General features: G+C 39.7%; 3 pseudogenes; all 3 read right to left on the bottom strand.

Moving 5' to 3' along the window:
* Window positions 1-1060: 1060 nt before the first annotated feature.
* LOC137768763 (uncharacterized) lies at window positions 1061-2275 on the bottom strand (annotated as a pseudogene).
* Window positions 2276-3022: 747 nt separating this feature from the next.
* Window positions 3023-4083, bottom strand: LOC137768762 (uncharacterized; annotated as a pseudogene).
* Window positions 4084-4422: 339 nt separating this feature from the next.
* Window positions 4423-5855, bottom strand: LOC137768759 (uncharacterized; annotated as a pseudogene).
* Window positions 5856-24114: the final 18259 nt, after the last annotated feature.

The following is a 24114-nucleotide window of genomic DNA, read 5'->3' as shown; positions in this document are numbered from 1 at the left end:
AAGCACACACACATGCACACATACGTGCTCTTACACACACAGACACACACATAAAAAGTCTGCAACCATAGATTTCAACCCTTGCTATTTCTGGATGCAGTATTCCCTTTTGTAGAAACCTACTTTATTTTTATTTAACCCTTCTGGGCTGTTTCTGTTATTATCACTAGAGGAGTTTGACAACAGAGTTAAGCACCTGAGAAATTTTTCTCTTCTTTTGGTTTGAAAATAGGTGTTATTCTCTGAAGTTGTAACAAAATTGAATGAGAGGGCTAAAATTCAGAAGTTTTACAACTCACCCACATATTAGAATCATGCAGGAGAGCTTTTAAACCATCCTAATTGGGAGGTACTCTGAGAGATGTTGATTGCATAGGTGTGGGGTGGTGTGTTGTCTGATGTTTCCAGAGAAACACATAGAGAAAGAGACTTATTATAAGAAAGTGGATTGCACAATTATGAAGGTTGGCAAGTTCAAAACCAGTGGTGTGGGCGGCAGGCTGGGGATCCAGGAAAGACGAAGATGTGGCTGAAGTCTGAAGGCTGTCTTCTTCAGAGTTCCCTCTTGCTTTGGTGGGCTGTTTTTTTATTCTACTCAGACCTTCAGCTGATTGTATGAGGCACACACACATTATGGACAGCAATCTATTTATTCAAAATTCACCAATTTAAATGTCAATCTCTTCCAAAAACACTCTCCAAATTGACACATAAAATGAACAATCACAAGTCCACCCCTTTTCAACTTGGCATCTCTATGAATCTCCTTAAGCAATACTTAATTTCCAAATGGAGATGATAAAAAGATCATGACACAACTATTCAGCATATAAGCAAAAACACAATAACCTTTTCCCCAGGAAAGGATTCATTTAGTCTTCTTGACCTTCATAACCTAAATACTAAGATGTAAGTTAATAATACTTAAATACTATGACATTATGATACAGAGTCAATATGTCTTATGTTACAAAGAAGATAAGAGGGGGAAGGAAACAAAGACTATAAATTTTATATATATATATATATATATATATGAGGGAGAGAATACTCATGACAATTACAGTCCTTGTCCTTGTAACTGGTCTTATGATTGTAGCTAGTATTCATAACTACCTTCTCAAATACCCCTTCTGAATTTCCTTTGCCTTTACCTCAGCAAGCACCTCAGCCAGTTGTGGGTGTTTTGCCTGATGAGTTACCCTAACTTAATTCCTGTAGAGTCTGGGCCATTAGTAGTCCTGCTTGGGTTGGTTTGTTGTAGATTTCCATTGACTTTAATCACATGGTGATACAGAGATACTCTTAAGAAATCTCCTGTATTCCAGACATACTGTTCTTGACCTCCACTGGGCTGGAGTAGCAGCCCAGTTTCCCCTTGGGAGTCAGGATCAGCCATCCCAGCCAGCACAGTAACTCCTCCTTTGCCTGTTGATGTAAAGACATGAGGCGTTCAAAATGACCAGATGGCCATCTTAACTTTCAGCTCAATAGACTCATTGTGTCTCCTGGTGGAAACATTCCTCCCTTTGGAATTAAATCTAGGCCATCAGAGTGCAATATGACAGGAATAGGAAATAAAAATTTTGCTAGTAAGTCATTAGAGGTAATAATGAATGGTACCACTCCCTCTTACACCCCTTGATCTTGGACCAGTGAATTCTGGCTATGGAAGAAAGAGCACCATACATATTGGACAATGGTTCAGAACATGCACAATCTCCTGGAGAACCTGCCCTAGCCCTGCAAGTTATTGTCATCTAGATAGCACTGTAACTGAGTCTCCAAGAGCTTATTCCACTATTCTATCAAGCCAGCTGCTTCAGGATGGCGGGGAACATGGTAAGACCAGTGAATTCCATGAGAATGAGCCCCTTGCTATGTCATGAGTTCCTTAATCAGAATAAATGCTGTATGGAATGTCATGATGGTGAATAAGGCATTCTGTGAGTGTCTGGATGTACTGCCTGGAGGGTAGTCTTGGAAGAAGCATTTTGTGCAGAAAAGGCAAATTTGTATCCAGAGTAAGTGTCTATTCAAGTAAAAACAAAATGTTGCTGTTCCATGGTGGGAGTAGTCTAGTGTAATCAATCTGCCACCAAGTGGCTGGCTGATCACCCTGAGGAATGGTGTCTGTGTTAGGGGAAAAAAAAAGAAAAAAACTAATGTGTCCCTACTGTGTTTCTCTTTATTCTCTCACTATACCACACTCACAACAATTCTGAGACTTCTTGTCACCAAATGAGTGGGATTCTTTTCCCCCACACCAAGCCATTCTCTCTATGACACCATCTGGGTGTCTTAGAATTGGACTCAGTTCTGATACTATGTACCTGGAGAAAGTATCAGACCCCACAGGTTAAGGGCTCAAGTCCCACAAGCCCAACTTCAGATGCCAGTCACAAGTAGTAGGTTCCCAGGATCTACAACTCTGTCCGACTTGGCTACAAACTGGAGGTTCCCATGACCTCCTTCTCCATGGATTCAATTATTTGCTAGAGTGGCTCACAGAACTCTGGTAAATACTTACATTTACTAGTTTATTAAAGGCTATGATAAAGGATACAGTTGAACAACTAGATGAAGAGATACTTAGGGTGAGATATGAGAGGGTCTTCGAGCACCAGGGGCTTCTGTCCCTGTGGAGCTGGCATCTATCACCCTTCTGGAGTGAATGTGTTTACAACATGGAAGGTCTCTGAACTCCGTATTATTGGGGTTTTGATGGAGGCTCCCTCACGTGGGCATGATCAATTGTTAACTCCCTTTCCAGTCTCTCTCCCCTCTCTAGAGAAGTGTGTATGTGATGGAGGGGAGCCTGAAAATTCTAAGCTTCTAATTATGGCTTAATCTTTCTGGTGACCAGCCCCCATCCAGAAGCCATCCAGGAACACACCCAGAATCACCTCATTAGAACACAAGATGCTCCCAGTACTCTTATCACTTAGGAATTTAAAAGGGGTTTAGGAGCTCTGTGCCAGGAACCAGGGGTAGAGACTAATGTATATTAATATATTATCTATTATCTCATAGTGCCATATTGGAGACTCAGTCTTGGTCTCGGCTGCCGGCTGATTGGCTGTTCACCAGTGGCCATAACCAGATCAGCCTGGGTGAGTAGAAGTCCGTGTTGCTGAGCCCATCTAACTTCCATCCTTGCCACCATGGCCACTTGGTTCATGTCCTTGGGTAATGACAGGGGTGGCCGGGGAAAGAGGCTGATTGGTAATAGGTTATCCTATCCACTCGTTACTAAAATCCTCCCTTGCTGAGACCACCCTTTGGGGAGCATCGACATGGGACACAAATGCCTTCACATTTTCCCCGTTCAGAGAGGTCTGTTCATATACCTCTTTCCCAAATTTTCATGTCACCAATCTTCCAATCACATTCCTTCTAAATTTCTGACTCTTCAGCCAAACCATTGCCCACCACCCTTGAAACTGTATATAATCACATATCTGGTAATCTGTCCTTCCAAGCAAAATAAATAGCCAGGTGCAGTCCTTGATATTCTGCCCACTGAGAGGAATTCCCTTCACCACTGTCCTTCAGGGATGTCCCAGAGAGGGACTGAGTGCTGCAGCTGTCCATCTGTGAACTAGGTCCCAGTCTTCTGTTCCTCTGCCAGCTGATCATCAGGAACTCCCCACGGGGCCAGAGATGCAGAATGCGAGAGAAGGCAGTGTAGCAGGCAGTGGTGACCATGTGCATTTGGGCCACTTGCGCATGTGCCTTACCTGTGTTTTCAGAGTCTGCTCGTGTCTGATCTCACTTATACACCACTTCCATTTGGTGATGGATGGCTGCTGTGGGCACCCAATATTACGGCTTTGTGGGTCAGATAACACCCAGTTCATGATGGGAAGCTCAGGTCACGTGGTAATGCAGTGGCCCGTGAGTGAGCGTCAGTCTTTACTAAAGCCCAGTAGTAGGTCAAGATCTGTGTCTCAAAAGGTCAATTCTCTCCAGAGGATGCAACACTTTGCTTCAAAATTCTAAGGACCTTCACTGTGATTTACCTGTACTGTAAGTCCCCTACATACAAACCTTCAAGTTGCGAACTTCCAGAGATGTGAACATGTTTACATGTCCAATCACCTAAGTTAGTTCAAGTGTCTGGTGTACATTGTCACGTGTGTACATCCTCTACAAGTGGTTGTGCTTTTGTGTACTTTACTGTACAGTACTGTATAGAGTATAGTAGTATAGTACCTTTATTTCAAGTCCAGGACCTCTGGAAGCAAGTGTAAAAGCAGCAGTGGTAGCTGGTACTACTGTACTTTTCAAGGCACTGTACTATAAGATTAAAAATGTTTTCTTATCTTTTGTGTTTGCTTGTTTTAATGTATTATTTGTGTGAAAAGTATTATAAACCTATTACATTACAGTACTATATAGTCAATTGTGTTTGTTGGGTACCTAGGCTAACTTTGTTGAACTTACGACCAAATTGGACTTATGAACGTGCTCTTGGAACGGAAATTGTTCGTATGTAGGGGAATTTCTGTAGGGGCTGCCAAAGGATTCAAGCATGTCCTTCTCTCTAAGTGACACTTCGAGCACCATTGGATCTGCTGGATCACATGGCACAAGTAGCAGAGCAACTTTCACAGTGATCAGGGCCTGTTGCAGAGCCTGATGTTCTGTTGTTCTGAGCCCCACTCAACTAGCAGCTTTCCAGGTCACTCAGTAAATGGAGTAACACAAAAAAATGAGGAATACGTTGCCTCCAAAATCCAAACTAACATGCTATGCTGACATCCTCACATCACTGGACCCCTAGAAATTTTACTGAGGTAAAAGCACCCTGAATTTTATTCAGATTTACTTTACATCCTCTGACATGCAAATATCTTTCCAGTAAGTCTGGAGTAGTTGCTACTTCTTGCTCCCCACATCCAATCTGCATAACGACATCAGTGTAATGCACCAGTGTGATGTCTCCTAAAAGGGAAAGTTGATCAAGATCCCTATGAACTAAATTATAACACAGGGCTAGAGCGTTAATGTACCTCTGAGGTAGAACAGTGAGGATGTGTTGCTGGCCTTGCCACTGAAGGCAAATGGCTTCTGATGGTCTTCATTAGCACGGATGGAGAAAAAACCATTTCCCAGATCAATAGCTGAGATCCAGGTACCAGAGGATGTGCTAATTTGCTCAAGCAAAAGAACCATACCTGGTATCAAGGATGCAATTGTAGTTACCACTCAATTAAGCTTATGATAATCGATTGTCATTCTCCAAGATCGATTTGTCCTCTGCATAAACCAAAAAGAGTTGAATGCAGGTGTGGTAGAAATCACCACCCATGCATCTTTCTGGTCCTTGAGGGTGGAACTAACCTCTGCAATCCCTCAGGGAATGCAGTATTGCTTTTAGTTTACCATGTTCCTAGGTAGAAACAGTTCTAGTGGTTTCAACTAGACCTTTCCCACAGAAACAACCCTTGCTGTACATGTCAGGGAAGCAATGTGAGATTTCTACCAGCTGCTAAGTATTTCTATTCAAATTATTCATCTGTAACTAGAGAAATAACCACAGAATGAGTATGGGGAGCCAGTGGGCCCACTGTACGATAGCCCTACACAAAAACTACATTGATTACCTGACATCCATAAGTCCCTGCTTTGACTGGTAGACCACAGTGACATCTTGGGTTTTCTGAAATGAGTGTCAGCTCAGAGCTGGTGTCCAGTAGTCCTCCAAAGTTCTGATTACTTCCTTTTTCTCAATTCACAGTTACCCTGGTAAAAGGTCATAGGTCCCTTTGGGGAAGGCTGGGAGAATGACCAACAGTATAAACTTTTGGCAGCAGATGAGGGTCCTTCCTTGAGGAGACACATTCTCTCATCATTAAAAGGTTCTGGGTCTGTAAACTGGTTCAAGTTTGGGAAATGATTGAGGCTGTAACTCTTTGGCAGGTGAGGCTTTTGCTCACTCGACCTAGAACTTTTCTGCTTACACCGATGAAGTAAGAATTTAGTAGGCTTCCCATATATTTCACTTCTAGGAACACTATGATCAATTAGCTAACTCCCTAGGTCTGTGGGAGTCAAACTATCCTGATTGCTGCTTGACTCCACTCTCCATGGCAGTAACCATGCCCACCTTGTCTTTGGTGGTCAAGGACCACCACCACCGCTTGGCCCCTGGGATCCAATCACTCCCACTGCATCTAGGGTTCCCAATTCAGTGTGCAAAGTTCCCACTGTGAGATCTGGACCACAGAGAACAGCAATCACAGAGTAGTAAATTAAGTAGTTCCTCCTCACTTTTAGAGTCCTGCTGAAAATTTAGTGAAAATATAAGTCTAGAAGCAAAGAGAAGTGGTGGGCATGGATTCTGAGAAGAAGCAACATTATCTTGCAAGGCAATTGCCACACTGTAGCTTCCATTATAGTTTCCTCTAGCAGTGGAGGGTGAATTTCCTCAGACAAGCATGAAGACTCTGCTTCTATTGGCAAAGGAGAGCCATCAGGCCTTAGCGCCCACTTCCTCAGGGTCTCCCCTGGCGCCTCCATTCCAACTTCAAGATCCCATTCCTTCACAATCAATGCTGTAACTTTAACAGTAGACATTCTGACAGGGTAGGAATTCAATATGCCTTGTAAATCCTTCACTCAGGATGAGATGCTGGGTTTGGTTGTCAACAGTCTCAGCTCTAAGGCTACAGAAGACAAAGGTCTCTTTCAGGGCAGACATGGAAGATTTCGGATCATCTGTGCAGTGCTTGAGATGGGAATTTGAACCACTGAGATCATCCTTTTCTTTCCCTCCTTTCTCCAATGTCACGAGGTACAACTAGCCAATCTTTCTTTTTTTTTTTTTTCTTTTTAGGATGTAGAGCAAATTAACTCGTATTTAATGCTAGAGTAAACTGAATGCAAATTGGAACAAACTTTTTTTAACATCTTTATTGGAGTGTAATTGCTTTACAGTAATGTGTTAGTTTCTGATTTATAACAAAGTGAATCAGCTATAGGTACACATATATTCCCATATCTCCTCCCTCCTGCGTCTCCCTCCCACATTCCGTATCCCACCCATCTAAGTGGTCAAAAAGCAGCAAACTGATCTCCCTGTGCTATGCGGCTGCTTCCCACTAGCTATCTATTTTACATTTGGTAGTGTATATATGTCAATGTCACTCTCTCACTTCGTCCCAGCTTCCCCTTCCCCTTCCCCGTGTCCTCAAGTCCATTCTCTATAACTGTGTCTTTATTCTGGTCCTGCCCCTATGTTCTTCAGAACCATTTTTTTTTTTTTTTTTTTTTTTAGATTCCATATATATGTATTAGCATATGGTATATGTTTTTCTCTTTCTGACTTACTTCATTCTGTATGACAGACTCTAGGTCCATCCACCTCACTACAAATAACTCAATTTCATTACTTTTTACAGCTGAGTAATATTCCATTGCATATATGTGCCACATCATCTTTATCCATTCATCTGTCGATGGACAAATAGGTTGCTTCCATGTCCTGGCTATTGCTGCAATGAACATTGTGGTACATAACTAGTTTTGAATTATGGTTTTCTCAGGGTATATGCCCAGTAGTGGGATTGCTGGGTCATATGATAATTCTATTTTTAGTTTCTTAAGGAACCTCCATACTGTTCTCCATAGTGGCTGTATCAATTTACATTCCCACCAACAGTGTAAGAGGGTTCCCTTTTCTCCACACCCACTCCAGCATTTATTGTTTGTAGATTTTTTTCATGATGGTCATTCTGAATGGTGTGAAGTGATACCTCATTGTAGTTTTGATTTACATTTCTCTAATGATTAGTGATGTTGAGCAGCTTTTCATGTGTTTGTTGGCAGTCAGTATCTCTTCTTTGGAGAAATGTCTATTTAGAACTTCTGCCCATTTTTGGATTGGGTTGTGTTTTTTTATTTGATACTGAGCTGCATGAGCTGCATGTAAATTTTGGAGATTAATCCTTTGTCAGTTGCTTCATTTGCAAATATTTCTCCCATTCTGAGGGTTGTCTTTTCATCTTGTTTATAGTTTCCTTTGCTCTGCAAAAGCTTTGAAGTTTCATTAGGTTCCATTTGTTTATTTTTGTTTTTATTTCCACTTCCCCAGGTTGTGGATCAAAAAGGATCTTGCTGTAGTTTATGTCATGGAGTGTTCTGCCTATGTTTTCCTCAAAGAGTTTTCTAGCATCTGGCCTTACATTTAGGTCTTTAATCATTTTGAGTTTATTTTTGTGTATGGTGTTAAGGGGTGTTCTAATTTCATTGTTTTACATGCAGCTGTCTAGTTTTCCCAGCGCCACTTATCGAAGAGGCTGTCTTTTCTCCATTGTATATTCCTGCCTCCTTTATCAAAGATGAGGTGACCATATGTTCGTGGGTTTATCTCTGGGCTTTCTATACTGTTCCATTGATCTATATTTCTGTTTTTGTGCCAGTACCATACTATCTTGATTACTGTAGCTTTGTAGTACAGTCTGAAGTCAGGGAGCCTGATTCCTCCAGCTCCATTTTTGTTTCTCAAGATTGCTTTAGCTATTTGCGGTCTTTTGTGTTTCCATACAAATTGTGAAATTCTTTGTTCTAGTTCTGTGAAAAAAACCATTGGTAGTTTGATAGGGATTGCATTGAATCTGTAGATTGCTTTGGGTAGTATAGTGATTTTCACATGTTGATTCTTCCAATCCAAGAACATGGTATATCTCTCGATCTTTTTGTATCATCTTTAATTTCTTTCATCCGTGTCATACTTTTCTGCATAAAGGTCTTTTGTCTCCTTAGGTAGGTTTATTCCTAGATATTTTATTCTTTTTCTTGCAATGGTAAATGGGAGTGTTTTCTTAACTTCACTTTCAGATTTTTCATCATTAGTGTATAGGAATGCAAGAGATTTCTGTGCATTAATTTTGTATCCTGCTACTTTACCAAATCCATTGACTAGCTCTAGTAGTTTTCTGGTAGCATCTTTAGGATTCTCTATGTATAGTGTCATGTCATCTGCAAACAGTGCCTAGAAAAGTTCCTTTAGCATTTGTTGTAGAGCTGGTTCGGTAGTGCTTAATTCTCTTAGCTTTTGCTTGTCTGTAAAGGTTTTAATTTCTCCATCAAATCTGAATGAGATCCTTGCTGGATAGTGTAATCTTTGTTGTAGGTTTTTCCCCTTCATCACTTTAAATGTGTCCTGCCACTCCCTTCTGGCTTGCAGAGTTTCTGCTGAAAGATCAGCTGTTAATCTTATGGGGATTCCTTTGTATGTTATTTGTTGTTTTTCCCTTGCTGCTTTTAATATTTTTTCATTGTATTTAATTTTTGATAATTAATGTGTGTCTTGACATGTATCTCCTTGGATTTATCCTGTATGGGACTCTCTGCGCTTCCTGGACTTGATAGACTGTTTCCTTTCCCATATTAGGGAAGTTTTCAACTATAATCTCTTCAAATATTTTTCTCAGTCCCTTTCTTGCTCTCTTCTTCTTCTGGGACCCCCTATCATTCGAATGTTGTTGTGTTTAATGTTGTCCCAGAGGTCTCTCAGACTGTTCTCCATTCTTTTCATTCTATTTTCTTTATTCTGCTCTGCAGTAATTATTTACACTGTTTTATCTTTCAGGTCACTTATTCGTTCTTCTGCCTCAGTTATTCTGCTGTTGATTCCTTCTAGATAATTTTTAATTTCATTTGAAATGAAATTTTTAATTTCATCATTGTTTGTTTGCTCTTTAGTTCTTCTAGGTCCTTGGTCCTTTCTTATATTTTCTCCATTCTATTTCCAAGATTTTGGTTCATCTTTACTATCATTACTCTGAATTATTTTTCAGGTAGACTGCCTATTTCTCCTTCATTTGTTTGGTCTGGTGTGTTTTTACCTTTGTCCTTTATCTGCTGTGCATTTCTGTTTTCTTATTTTGCTTAACTTACTGTGTTTGGGGGTCTCCTTTTTTCAGGCTGCAGGTTTGTAGTTCCCATTGTTTTTGGTTTCTGCCCTCAGTGGCTAGGGTTGGTTCATTGAGTTGTGTAGGCTTCCTGGTGGAGAGGACTGGTGCCTGTGTTCTAGTGGAGGAGGCTGGATCTTGTCTTTCTGGTGGGCAGGACTACGTCCGGTGATGTGTTTTGGGCTGTCTGTACCTTATTATAAGTTTAGTCGGTCTCTCTGCTAATGGGTGGGGTTTTGTTCCTGTCTTGCTAGTTGTTTGACATAGCATGTCCAGCACTGCAGCTTGCTGGTTGTTGAGTGGAGCTGGATCTTAGCATTGAGATGGAGATCTCTAGGAGAGCTTTTGCCATTTGATATTACATGGACGCAGGAAGTCTCTGGTGGACCAAAGTCCTGAACTCGGCTCTCCCACCTCAGATGCACAGGTCTGACACCCAGCCAGAACACCTAGACCCTGTCAGTCACATGGCCCAGAAGAAAAGGGAGAAAGAAAGAAAGAAAGAAAGAAAGAAAGAAAGAAAGAAAGAATAAAATAAAGTTATTATAACAAAAAATACAAATATTATTAAAATTAAAAAAAAAATTAAAATGTATTTTAAAAAAAAGAAGGAAGAGATCAACCAAACCAAAAAACAAATCCACCAATGATAACAAGCACTAAAAACTATACTAAAAAAATAAATAAAAACGGATAGGAAGAACCCTAGGACAAATGGTAAAAGCAAAGCTATACACAAAAAATCACACAAAGTCCACCGCCTCAATTTTGGGGTGATTCAGTGTCTGTTCAGGTACTCCAGAGATGCAGGAATCAAGTTGATTGTGGAGATGTAATCCGCTGCTTCTGAGGCTGCTGGGAGAGATTTCCCTTTCTCTTCTTCGTTCGCACAGCTCCTGGGGTTCAGCTTTGGATCTGGCCCCGCCTCTGCATATAGGTCGCCTGAGGGCATCTGTTCTTCGCTCAGACAGGATGGGGTTAAACCCGCAGCTGCTTCGGGGGCTGTGGCTCACTCAGGCCGGGGGGGAGGGAGGGGTACGGATGAGGGGCAAGCCTGCGGTGGCAGAGGCCGGCATGACATTGCACCAGCCTGAGGTGCACCGTGCGTTCTCCTGGGGAAGTTGTCCCTGGATCACGGGACCCTGGCAGTGGCGGGCTGCACAGGCTCCTGGGAGGGGAGGTGTGGATAGTGACCTGTGCTTGCTCACAGGCTTCTTGGTGGTGGCAGAAGCAGGCTTAGCATTTCTTGCCAGTCTCTGGTGTCTGTGCTGATAGCCGTGGCTTGCACCCATCTCTGGAGCCCGTTTAGGCAGTGCTCTGAATCCCCTCTTCTCGTGCACCCCAAAATAATGGTCTCTTACCTCTTAGGCAGGCCCAGACTTTTTCCCGGACTCCCTCCCAGCTAGCTGTGGTGCACTAGCCCCCTTCAGGCTGTGTTCACGCAGCCAACCTCAGTCCTCTCCTTGGGATCTGACCTCTGAAGCCAGAGCCTCAGCTTCCAGCCCCCGCCCGCCCCGGCGGGTGAGCAGACAAGCCTCTAGGGCTGGTGAGTACTGGTCGGCACCCATCCTCTGTGTGGGAATCTTTCCGCTTTGTACTCTGCATTTCTGTTGCTGCACTCTCCACCGTGGCTCTGAAGCTTCCCCCCCCCCCACCAGCTGCTTTCTCCCCAGCCAATCTTATTATACTCATTAATTTGACAAAATTGTTTGAAAACATCATATACATCGTCACACAGATCCTTGCCTCCGATTAGTGTTTGATCAGGAGTATCCATTGGTGACAATTTGTGTATCTCTATTGTCAGATGATATCATGGGCAATCAGCCTTCTCTTTACTGTTGGAAATAGAGTCATTTGTGTGTTTAAATCTAATCAATTTTGACAGCCAATTGCTGGAACTTCAAAACCTATACAGAAAATTCATCCTTATGATTCTTTTGCTCCAGAACTACTCTTGGTACCAAAATCTGTATCAGTCAGGGCTCTCCAGAGAGGCAAAGCAGTAGGACGTGTATACACATATAGACAGAGTTTTATTATAAGGAATTTGCTTACATGGTTATGGAAGATGGCAAGTGCTATATCTGTAGTGTGGGCCCTGGCAGCTTGCAGAGCAAAGCAGAGCCAGTGGTGCAGGTGGAGTCCCAGGAGAGCTTGTCATGTGGATCTGAAGTCTAAAGGCATTTGGGTGACTTATAAACAGTATACATTTATTTCTAACTGTTCTGGAGGCTGCAGGTTCAAGATCAGGTTTTCAGCATGGTTGGGTGAAGGCCCTATTTCAAGTCACAGACTGCTTACATCTCACTGTCCTCAAATGCAGAAGGGGCCAGCTCTCAGGGTTTCTTTTATAGGGCACTAATCCCATTCATGAAAGCTCTTCCCTCAACACCTAATCACCTGCAAAGCCACCACCTCCCAATAATATCACCTTGGGGGTTACGATTTCAACATATGAATTTGGGAGGGACACAAATATTCATATCATAGCATTTTGTTATGATAACTAGAACAAAGCTAAACTTTAAAAAAGCTCTATGTTAATATTTAGAGAAAAAAAAAGAACCCTCCCAAAATAATTAAATTCTGATAGATAAATGAATGCATATTTGAAAAGATTGAAAGAGAAGAGGACACAACCAACACAACCAAAGCAACCAACCCACACTTGCTTGTTTTCCTTTGAAAGGATGCTGGATGTACATAGAAATTATTGGATATAAGTGGAAACCTCATCACTGTACTGTTACCTAAATATGAACTTGTTTTCCTCTCTGTGTAGCTCATGACCAGGAGGGAGGCCCTAGGATCTGCATTCCTATTACTACTACCCTATTTGAGCTCCATTCAGAGCTCCCTGAATCACAGCAGCATTTCCTCCTCCTGAACTTCCCTCCTTATCCTTGTTCATGAAGACTGGGGTCCCTGACTTCTTCTCCAGCCCCCATTCTAAGCCTCCTCTGTCTTTATGGAAACATGAGCTTGGAAGGCAGAGGGAAGCATGAGAGGTGGAAAGGTACTGAGTCCAAGAGGAGACAAATTCCTCAACCAAGAGTCTCCTGAGGAATGCAGGTGTGCATATGAATGAAGATATATATAGGAGCCTGGCAGAGGGTGGAGGTGGGAGGCGTGAGTCCTTGCCTGCAATTCCTTCCCGAAATGCATCAGCAGTAACCAAGTATGGTATGGGGAGGACAACTTCCCTAGGAGGTCTGCTGAGCAAGACTTGTAAATTGCCGGTGGTCAGACCTGGAAGATCACAGGTAGCCTTTGCCTGGAGCCAACTCCGCAGTCACCAAGCTGCTGTCCAAGCACCCTGGGCCTCATCCTTCCCTCCCTTTCTTCCCCCTTCACCCTCTACCCCTAACAGACCATTACAAGTGATCAGTGTTTCCCTCCTAAATATGTCCTGACTCCGCCCAGGTCTGGGCTGCTGTCACTCACCTGGATTCCTGTGGGGGATCCCATCAGGAGCTCTGGCTGCGAGGCTCCCTGAGGTCTGTCCTTCACTTCCAGGCAGTGGTGCCTCCTGCTGGGACTGGCCCTGAGCTCTCACTCCCCTCAGGATCAAGTCAAAAACTCTCCTCCTGGTTTTAAGGAACTTCCTTCTGTACCTCCCCTTTCTCTAACTTACTTCCCAAGCAGCCCTGAACCCCCCTCACCTGCATGGTAGCCACGCATCTTGAAAGAAACACATTTACTCTCATTTCCGGGACTTCAGATCACAGCTTTCTCTGCCTGGAAACACCCATCTCTCCTTCTTCAGCCAGCCCACCCTCCAAGGTTCACACCCACTCTGTCCCACTCACTCACTACCATCCACTTCAAATGTCATTCTAGATGTATTTCCTTCGAAGTGTTAGAACAGTGCTACCTAACCATGCCAGGGTTCGATGTTCCTTAAGGAGTGCATTGCCATCTCTTAATTGTCTATTCATTTGTCTGTAGTTCTCACTGTCATGATGCTCTGGGAGGGGAGGCGTGCTGTCTCGCTGTGTCACCCCCAGCACAGTGTCTGGACGTGGTTGTGTTTAAGAAATAGTTATTGAATGGATGAAATTAACAATTGCTAATTGAGCTTTAGCTTTAAAAAATGCATGTAAGTATGAACTGGAAAGGAAATGTAGTTAATAAAATAAAAATACAATGTATAGCACGTCAAGGTATAGTGCTTATGAAAAAGAAAGTTTGAGAATTGTAGTTCCCATGTAATTCAAAGTGTTTACCAAGAGTGTAGATGAATGCTTGAATTCCTTAGATAAAAATGCAAGTCGTTGTGTTGAAGTTTGAAGAATTTTAGAAAGTAACTCAAGTAAAAAATAAAGTTTATTATTTTTCTTCCCCCACTCTCTTGAACAGAATTGAAAAGTGATGTGTCCCTCAGAGATAAAAAGAAAGTTTGCTATCAGGCTCAATGCCACCCAGGGAACAGAGATACCTTTATTTCAGAAAAAGAAAATCTTAAAACTTGCCTTTTCTAGTCACTAGGCAGTGTACTAAAAATGTTTAGTTATCAGAATGTGAGAAAGCAGAATATATGTATATAGATTGGAACTTTAAAGTGACAGGAGAGCAGAGAGACACGCAACTGAGAAGGATCTATAGGTTTCCAAGGCACAATCAGTGAAAATAAATGGAAAACAGACCTGGCAGCCGCAGCCCAAATCAAACAGCAACCATACATTTTACCTGCAGGGAAACTCTGGAGGCCAGGATTAAGCTCAGGAAAGAGTGATGTGATACTTTTCCAGCAACAAATCTCACGGATAGCACTATGATTTTTCTAATCCCAAATAACATAAACTTTCTACCAATAGTAAAGTTAAAATATTTTACAATTTAGTGCATTAACCAGATTCATATCACAGGGCTGCTTCACAAACTGGTAAATAAATATAACGTTTCCAGATCCAGGAATCTGTCATAGACTTGGAAAATTATTAGTGAGAAGAAGTTGAAGAAGTGCTGTAGCAGGGTGGTTTAATGGCTGTAGAGTCTTAGGTACGCAAAGTGCTGAAATCTTCTGGACCCCTCATTCCTCACAATTGAAATTTTGGTTTTTGGGAAAGAAAAGACTTCTAAAGTAGCTTCTGGGATTTTTAATGCCTAACGGCACTATCACTGAAATTATATTTAAAGGGGTTTGGAAATCATACCTTTCGAGACTTTTGTTTATATATTCACAAGACCTCAGAGTTGGAAGTGTCAGTGAAAGTCATCTGGTCCAAACGCCCACCCTACGTTTGAATTCAACCAAAATCGTCTCTGACGATGGCCGGCGGGGCAGAGAATGTGTGCTTACCATCACCCCCCTTGCAAAGAAGCTATATTTCTCAGGCAGGCAGTTCAATCTCTTGTACTCATCAAAGTATCTGTGCAACATAGTCAATGTACAGAGACCCTGATTCCACCCCAAACCTGATGAATACCCAGAGCATACCCAAGAGAGCAGAACAGTCTATTTGTTCAGATTGCACATCAAAGGCTGTGAACCACTGTGCATCATAACAGGAATATTACAGTAAACTAGCCAGTGCGCAAGTGTGGTTGCACTTTTGTTTGTTTCAAGGAGGCTAAAGCTACTTCCACAACATAAGGTCTTGGACACTTAGCTATCACTAATGGTCCTAGAAGGACCCAGATCTGCACTTCTGACACTTCTGGTCTTCCCAGTCCTGTTCTCACCACCACAGGCAGGAATTAAAAGGGTTTCATTCACTATGAAAATTTGAAAGGTTGAATTATTTTTCAGTAAAGACTTCAGGAATAAGGCAGGTTTTGGATTTGAATTAAGCTTATCTGTTCACAGTCAATTTTTTTTTTTTTTAAGAATAAAAATCGTTTTACTTAAATTTCAGGATGCATTGACATTAATCAATCAAATTAGAATGAGTTGATTGTTTTCTCCGATGACCACAGGGAACCATATTGGCACTTCCTGGCTATAATCCAGAAGTCACCTTTACTGTCAGCTCTTTCAAATCTTTCAAAAGGTAAGAGTGTGATTCTTACCTGTTTTCCAGGACAACAAGTATATTCCACAATGTTTCCAGACAAGTGATCAGCTAAAGAGCACAGTCAATTCTTAATGAGGGTCAAGAATGTGTCCAGCAATGTTTAAGTTACTGTGGACACAGAAGGAACAAGAATGGGAGCCTCCCTGCCTCCATGGGGGCTACATCCTGGTGAGGACAGGCAGCCAATGTGCATTTAAACACATAAACAAGTACAGTAAGTTTAGTAGCGACAACCGCTATGAGGAGATGAACTGGTGTGGTGAGGTAGAGAGTAAAAAGAGTAAGGTCCTGAGTCTTTATTAGCTGGAGTGCTCAGGAAGGTCTCTGAGTCATAGATAATAAGAAGGACTCAATGTTTTGTGGGAAGACTGGACAGAAGGAGCAGGAAACAGAAAGAAGAACGGAGTAGTTGAGAAGAGCATGAAAGAGGGAGAGTGTAGGGGATGAGGTCAGAGTGGGGCAGGGCCCAGGTCCGGTGCCTACAGGCCATTCTAAGGGCAAAGGGGATTCCCTGACAGCTCAGTGTATATAACTCAGTTCCGGGGTGTGGAGGGAATTGCACTACGGGAAACAGTAGAAGTAGAAAAACCACTTAAGTGGCTGTTCAGTAGTTCACATGGGAAGTAAAGATGGTTTAGGTCGGTCTCTGTGGCAGTAGAAATAGAAATAAACCACAGGTCTTATTGATGAAGACGGCGAAGCAGAAGTTGTTACACAAACTTTAAAGCTCAGTTACCTTGAGGTCACTAGTATTTGGTGCATGTTTCCTGTACTTACCCATTTGTCATTTCACTGCCCCATGTGTTTATAAACTATTAAAATTAAATTTTTGGCATGTATTCTTTATCACATGTTTGTTACACCCTATTCTTATTTACCTAACTCAACATGTATATTGAGCACTATTAGATTTAATAAATTATAATTCTATAAATAATGACTAAATGTAATTAAATTTATGAAATTTACAAAATCTTAAGAAAATCCCCTCATGTTATGTCATTATTGAGTAAATGGAGTAATTTATTAATATCATTTAGAGCTTAGGAGTAGAAAATACTTACATGTGCATCAAAGCGGTGTGGTGACAGTAAACTGTTATTTAACATAAATTTGTTTTGAAATCCAAATTAGCTACTCAAATGAATTATAAATGTGAAATTAATTAGAGAAGTTTCAAAGTTGGACCAGGTGGTTCTAATGGGGCACTTCAATCATCCAGACTTAGATTATCAAAACACTTCACTGTGACATGAAGTGGAGACAACCTTTTTTGCCCTGTGCAAATAACTGTGCCTACGAAAATGAAATTTTGATCACTACGGGAAAAGCAAGGGGAGCGATTAGGAGAAGCAAGTGTGTGGTCATCTACATGTAACAGTGACCTTACCAGAGTGCCAATATTATGTTTACCTCATTATGCTTTTCACTACACACTTAATTCAAGTTTACTATAAAACATGTAAAAGCTCTAAAAATGAAAGAAAAATATATTATCCATATTCTTACCAGTAAAAGAAAATATTTTAAAATATTTTGACATACTGCTTTCCAAAATTTTATTTTGCATAGATTTTTTTTTCTTTCTTCTTTTTCTTAGTGATGGTGGGGGGAGGTTACACCATTTTATCATATTACATATGAAGTTATATCTGGTTTGTTTTTATTGTGCTTTGTTTTGCTTAGCTATGATAATATAAGAATTTTCATGGTATTAAATTTCTTTGAAAGTTTTATTCGTATATATTCTGAAATATTCCAGCTTACGTAAGTATAATAAATTACTTAACAGGGGTATTTCTAATGTTGGAAGTCTGTGCTGTTTATACAAATACACACACACATACAGACACACACATACACATACATAATCATGCACTTATAAATACATATGTATGTGTGAGTATTTTTTCTTTGTTTTGGATTATTTATTTAATTCATTAAAAAGAAGAATAAACATTCATTCAATGTCATAAATAATTCTGATGACAATTTTTATATGGCATTCCAAAAGTAAGTTCAACACTTGAGAAAGAGAAAAACATCCAGGTAATTCTTACTTCTCAGAATGTAATATGACATAGATAAAATTTGAAGTAATAAAGTCAATGGCCTTCAGGAAACCTGTAGATATTTTACAGTCCACACATATACTTCTCTGAAAATATAATATGATGGTAGGAGAAATACCTAAGTTATGTTTTTTAAAAAAGAAAATCATAAATATACATCTCCTCTCCCCATCAAATGGAACTATTATCCAATCAAGAAAAATATGGGAGCATACAAAAAATGAAAGATCATATGTGAATTACATTTATCATTTGAGTCAAAAAAATTAGTTGAGAAAATCCTTGTGAATTGTCAGGGCCCTCGCTGCACATGACTTACCACTGTATAACTAAGACGCTTTTTCCTAATGTTCAATGTCATCTCAGGGCATCTTTCCAGGATCAGCCTTCTAAAGTTCTTGGATTATTTAGTTCCCTGTATTAGGTCCTTTCCTTCTGGATTCTCCTTGGTGCGCATTCTATCTTGCTTCAGCCTCACTCTCACTTGTTTGAAACTTTCCCCTATCCTGTAGCTCTCCTTTTGGGTGAGGTCTCCACACTCTTACCCCAACCCAGATCAACATTTTATGCCTCACTAATCTTGAAGGGGAATTTTGGGGAGGAGGATAGATATAAGGTACTCATTAAATATAAAAATTTCTAAAGAGCTTCACTTCCAGCATGGCAACAGGAGGAGTTTCAAAGACCTTGTCCCCAGAGAAACTGCTGAAAATTATAGGAAAAAAGTCTCTGGAAATGATCCTAATGGTATACAGCAAAAAAAGAAAAGAAATTTTTTTCAAGAAAATATACTAGAAATCAGTAAAAGCACTCTGTGGTATTTGTTCTCTCTCTCCTCCCAGCTCAGTGTGATAAAACTCCACTCTGGATGGATACAACACAAAAGAAGCCATGTTGGAAGGTTACAGTATCTTCCCAGCAGGGATACTATTAGAGTGCTCTGCCCTGAGGGTACTGGGGACGTGATTATTCATATCCCAGCTCATAAGGTAGGGGTTGCATGTTGGGAGGCAAGCCAGGAAGACCTGAGGCTACTTCCCTGCCTGCTCCTCCAATCACAGAGATTCCCAAGCAGGGGTGTCACATAGAAACACCAACTGTCCCCACCCCCAGCCTCAGCTGGGCTTATATTTTGTACAGGGGGAGAAACAAGCTATAAAGTAGAAAGATCCAAAGTTCTTGCCAAAGGAATTAACCTCATTTGCAACAAAATGTGAGGAAATTCAAGCTTAAGGACACACTCAAGATCAATGGAGGCTATGATGAGGAGAAATTAAGAGGAGACTGGTAGATTCGTTAGAGAGGTAAACTAAACCATAGGCCACAAGTTTACCAGAAAAGACCTCGGAAACAGACAACTAATAACCCTCTGGGATCTTAACAAATCTCAAACACTGATGGAAAAATCCATCCCTGTAAGGAAATCTATTTTAATTGGATCAGTCTGAGGAACAATTTATGCCACAGGACATTGTTAAGAACAATAAAGCAATCAAACAGTAATTAATGAAGAGTGTTCAGGGAAAAAGACAGTTAAAGAGAGTCTGCCCAAACTGCATCCCAGGTTGACTGTGCCCATGGCTGAAGCTGTACCCATGAGTAAAAGCATCAGAAGATTCACACAGTGGAGTCAGGGAGGAAGAATAGACATCAACAAAATAATTCAGCTACTTGCTAAACAAAAAAACAAAAAATAATAATAATAACAAACCCTGAAGGGGGGTAGTATCCAGAGTTTCTATAATGTATTACCTAAAATGTCCAGTTTCCAACAAAAACTTATGGGACATGCAAAGAAATAGAAAAGCCTGACCTATCCACAGGTGAAAAAGCAGGCAACAGAAACTGCCTGTGAGAGCAACCAGATGGCAGGTTTAACAGCAAAATACTTCAAAATAGTCATTAGAGATATGTTGTCTAACCCAAGTGCATGTGCCCAATGCACAGTGAGGCCAAATAAACTGAATTATTGGAGTTTGGAACAGCGGAAGGTTTATTGCAAAGCCAAGCAAGAAGAATGGGCAGTTTATGCTCAAAAGACCCAAACTCCCCAGTGGTTTTCAGAGAAGAGTTTTTAAAGGCAAAATTTGGTGTGAGGCCTGCAGGGTGTGTAACTTTCTTCTGATTGGAGGGTGGTGAGGTAACAGGGTGGAGCTTCAGGAATCTTGTGCTCAGCCTGAAGTTACCATCTTCCTCCTGGGTGGTGGCCTTAGTTCTTATAGAAGAACTCAGAGATATTGTTATGTATATCCCTTGAGGGGGAACTAGGACTCTGATTTATCCCTGCACTATTGTTTCTTGACTGTTTTTCTTTTGTTTCTGCATTCCCTCACTTCCCTGATTAGTAACTGCTTGAATCTGCCCTTTGGAACTCAGGGAAGGTCTAGGAGACTGAAACCTTTTCTCTACAAACAACAAATGGGGGACATGGAAATGTTTTTGTACCCAAGAGTTCTCCACAGGGTCCTGCTCAGTTTCAGATATAGTCAAAGAACTAAAGAAAACCATGCTTAAGAAAGTGAATAAAGTTATGATGAGAACTGTGTTTCATAAAGTATGAGCATCAGTAAAGAGATAAAAAGTATAAACAAGAAACAAATAGAAATTCTGGATTGAAAATTATAATTATTAAATGAAAAATTCACTAGAGAGGTTGAGTAGCATATTTGAATTGGTAGAAGAAAGAATTAGTGAACTTAGAGGTTAGGCAATCTAAAGAATGAAGAAAAAAAAATTAATGAACAGAACCTCAAAGAAAATAGGATGCCTTGAGTGCACCACCATATGCATAATGTGCCTGTAAGAAGAGAGGAGAGAGAGAAAGTGGCAGAAAAATATTAGAAGATACAAGAGCTTAAAAACTTTCCAAATTTGGTGAAAAACATGAAACTACATATGCCAGTTCAATAGATTCTAAGTGAGATAAATTCAAAGAGATGCACTACAGACACATCATATATAAATGCTAAAAGCCAACAACAAAGAGAAAATCTTGAAAGACATAAAAGAAAAATGACTCATCACTTACAAAGGAGCCCCAGTAAGATTAACAACCGTACTCATCATCAGAAACAACAAAGATCAAAAGGCAGTGGGGTAACATATTCAAATTTTTAAAGAACAAAAAAATGCCAACTCAGAATCCCAGAGCCATCAGAGCTATCTTATAAATATAAAATCAAAGTAAGGCTGCTCCCAGATAAGCAAAAATTGAGACACTTCTAGTGAGCAGACACACCTTACAAGATGTACTAAGTGGAGTTCTTCAGGATCAAAGTAAAAGACTCTTGACAGCAATATGAATCCACATAAAAAACAAAGAAGAGCAGTAAAGTTAATTATGGAATTATACAAGATAGCAGAAATGCATATTTCTTCTCTGTTCTTCCCTTAAGTGATTTTAGAAGTAATTATATAAAACAACATGAATATAATTTTATTTTTCAGCCTATAACATTTAGAACATAACATATTTGCCAAGAACAGCATAAAGGAGTTGAGTGGGAACAAAGCTGTTTGGGCAAACTACTCCAGATGGTAACTGGAATCTACAGAAACAAGTGAGGAGAACCAGAAAGGTTAAATAAGAATAATATACCAAAACTATAAATACATAAGTGTTCTCTCTTCTTTTCTCAGTTTCTTTAAAAGACATATAATTATATAAAATAATAATTATAACAGGTATGTTTGGGTTAGTAACATATATGACAGTGACAAAAAGGAGAAAAGGTGAGTAGAGTTATATAAGAATAATGTCTACATTTCACTGGAAATAAGACAGTATAAATTTGAAGAAGATTTGGATACATTAAGTTGTATGTGGTAAATCCTAAAGGAACTACTAAGGAAATAACTAAAAAGTCTGTATATGAGTAGGAAATATTACTAAATAAATTCAAATATTACAATAGAAAATATTCACTTAATGCAAACTCATGTGGTAAATAAAGAGTAGAGAAACAAAAAAGGCATGAGACATAGAAAACAAAAAGTAAAATGGTAGATATATGTCCAATTACCAATTATATCAATACAAAAATTAAATGTGAATGAATTAACCCAAATAAAAGGCAGAGTCTCTCAGATTTGATACAAAAACTAACAAACAAATGATCCAAATATATGTTCTTTACAGAGATTCCTTCTTGTTTCAAAGATGTAAAGAGATTGAAAGTAAAAGGATGGAAAAAATATATTATGCAAACAGAAATCATAAGGAAGTTGGAGTATCTTAAAATATCAGGACATGATAGACAATAAAACAAAAATGAAGGAGAAATTGACAATTCAACAATAATGGTTGGAAATTTTGATACCTCACTTTCACTCCCAATAATGGATATACAACTGAGCAGAACTTCAACAAGGTTACACTATAAACCAAGTAGACTTGACCTGTCTACTGAACACTCTACCCAACAACTGCAGAATATATTGTCTCATCAAATGTTCATGATATTTGTTTTTCTCTTTCTGACTTACTTATGTATGGAATCTAAAAAATAATAAATAAATGGTTGCAAAGAACCTAGGGACAGGACAGGAATAAAGACACAGATGTAGAGAATGGACTTTAGGACAGTGGGAGGGGAAAGGGTAAGCTGGGACAAAGTGAGAGAGTGGCATGGACATATGTACACTACCAAATGTAAAATAGATAGCTAGTGGGAAGCAGTCACATAGCACAGGGAGATCAGCTTGGTGCTTTGTGACCACCTAGAGGTGTGGGATAGGGAGGGTGGGAGGGAGATGTAATAGGGAGGAGATATGGGGATATATGTATATGTATAGCTGATTCACTTTGTTATAAAGCAGAAGCTAACACACCATTGTAAAGCAATTATACTCCTATAAAGATGTTAAAAAAAATGTTCATGACAGACTATTTCTGGGCATGAAACAAACAAATAAATAAATTTAAAAGAATTGTAATAATACAAATATGTTCTCTGATCACAAATAAAATTAACAATCATTAATGGAAAGAAATTTGGGAAACTCACAAAAAAAGTGGAAGATAAAGAGCACAGTTCAAAATAACCAATGGATTAAAGAAGAAATCACAGGGAAATTTGACACATTTAAATGAGTGAAAATGAAGATACAATGCACAAGAACCTCTGGGATGGAAGTAGCTAAAGCAGTACTTAGAGGGATATGTATAGCTGCAAAAATCCTACAGTGAAAAAGAAGCAAGATTTTAAGTAGTAACCTAACCTTGTACCTTAAGACTCTGGAAAAAGACAAGCAAACTAAACATATAGCAAGCTGAAGGAGAAAATAGCAAAGATTAGAGTGGGAAGTAATAAAATAGAAAACAGAAAAATATTAGAGAAATTCAACAAAATGAAAAGCTGGTTCTTTGAAAAGATCACCAAACTGACAACTCTTTAGTCTGATTAAAGATTCAAATTGCCAGAGAAACAGAGACAAAAAAAAGGAGACAGAGAGAGAGAGAAAGAAGACAACGTACTAGCAGTGGAAATGGAAGTGAGAACATAACTGCTGACCTTACAGAAATAAAAATGATTACAAAGGAATACTATGAATAATTGCTAATCTGTTATATGACTTAGATGAAATGAGCAAATTCCTAGAAAGGTACAAATTACAAAACTAACTCAATAATAAATAGAAAATGTGAACAGGCCTAGAACAAAAAAAGTAATTAGATTAGTAACCAAAAAACTATAAAGAAAAGCGTTTCTACAGTTATCATATGTTACCATTGTAATTGTAAAAGTAGAATACTGATATTTTCTGATGATTTATATATTTTATGTTATCAGAACAGTTTATAAGCAATAGCAAAGGTGGATAGCTAATGTATAAACTAAAAAAATTACTACATTTAATGTCAAAAAATAAAGAAAAGAAAATAATAGAAAAGTCCAGGCCCAAATGGCTTCACTAGTAAATCCTACCCCACATTTTAAGAGGAATAAATACCAATTCTTCACAAACATTTCCAATAAATGGAAGAAAAGGGAACTCCCAATTCATTCTATGAAATCAATATTACCCTGATACTAAAATCAAACAAAGATATCACAAGAAAAAAACCTTACCTACTAATATCTCTTATGAATACAGATACAA

Source organism: Eschrichtius robustus, chromosome 8 (assembly GCF_028021215.1).
Source record: "Eschrichtius robustus isolate mEscRob2 chromosome 8, mEscRob2.pri, whole genome shotgun sequence".
Lineage (NCBI taxonomy): Eukaryota > Metazoa > Chordata > Mammalia > Artiodactyla > Eschrichtiidae > Eschrichtius > Eschrichtius robustus.
Note: the sequence above shows the minus strand (reverse complement) of the source record. Positions and strands in the feature narration are given on the sequence as shown.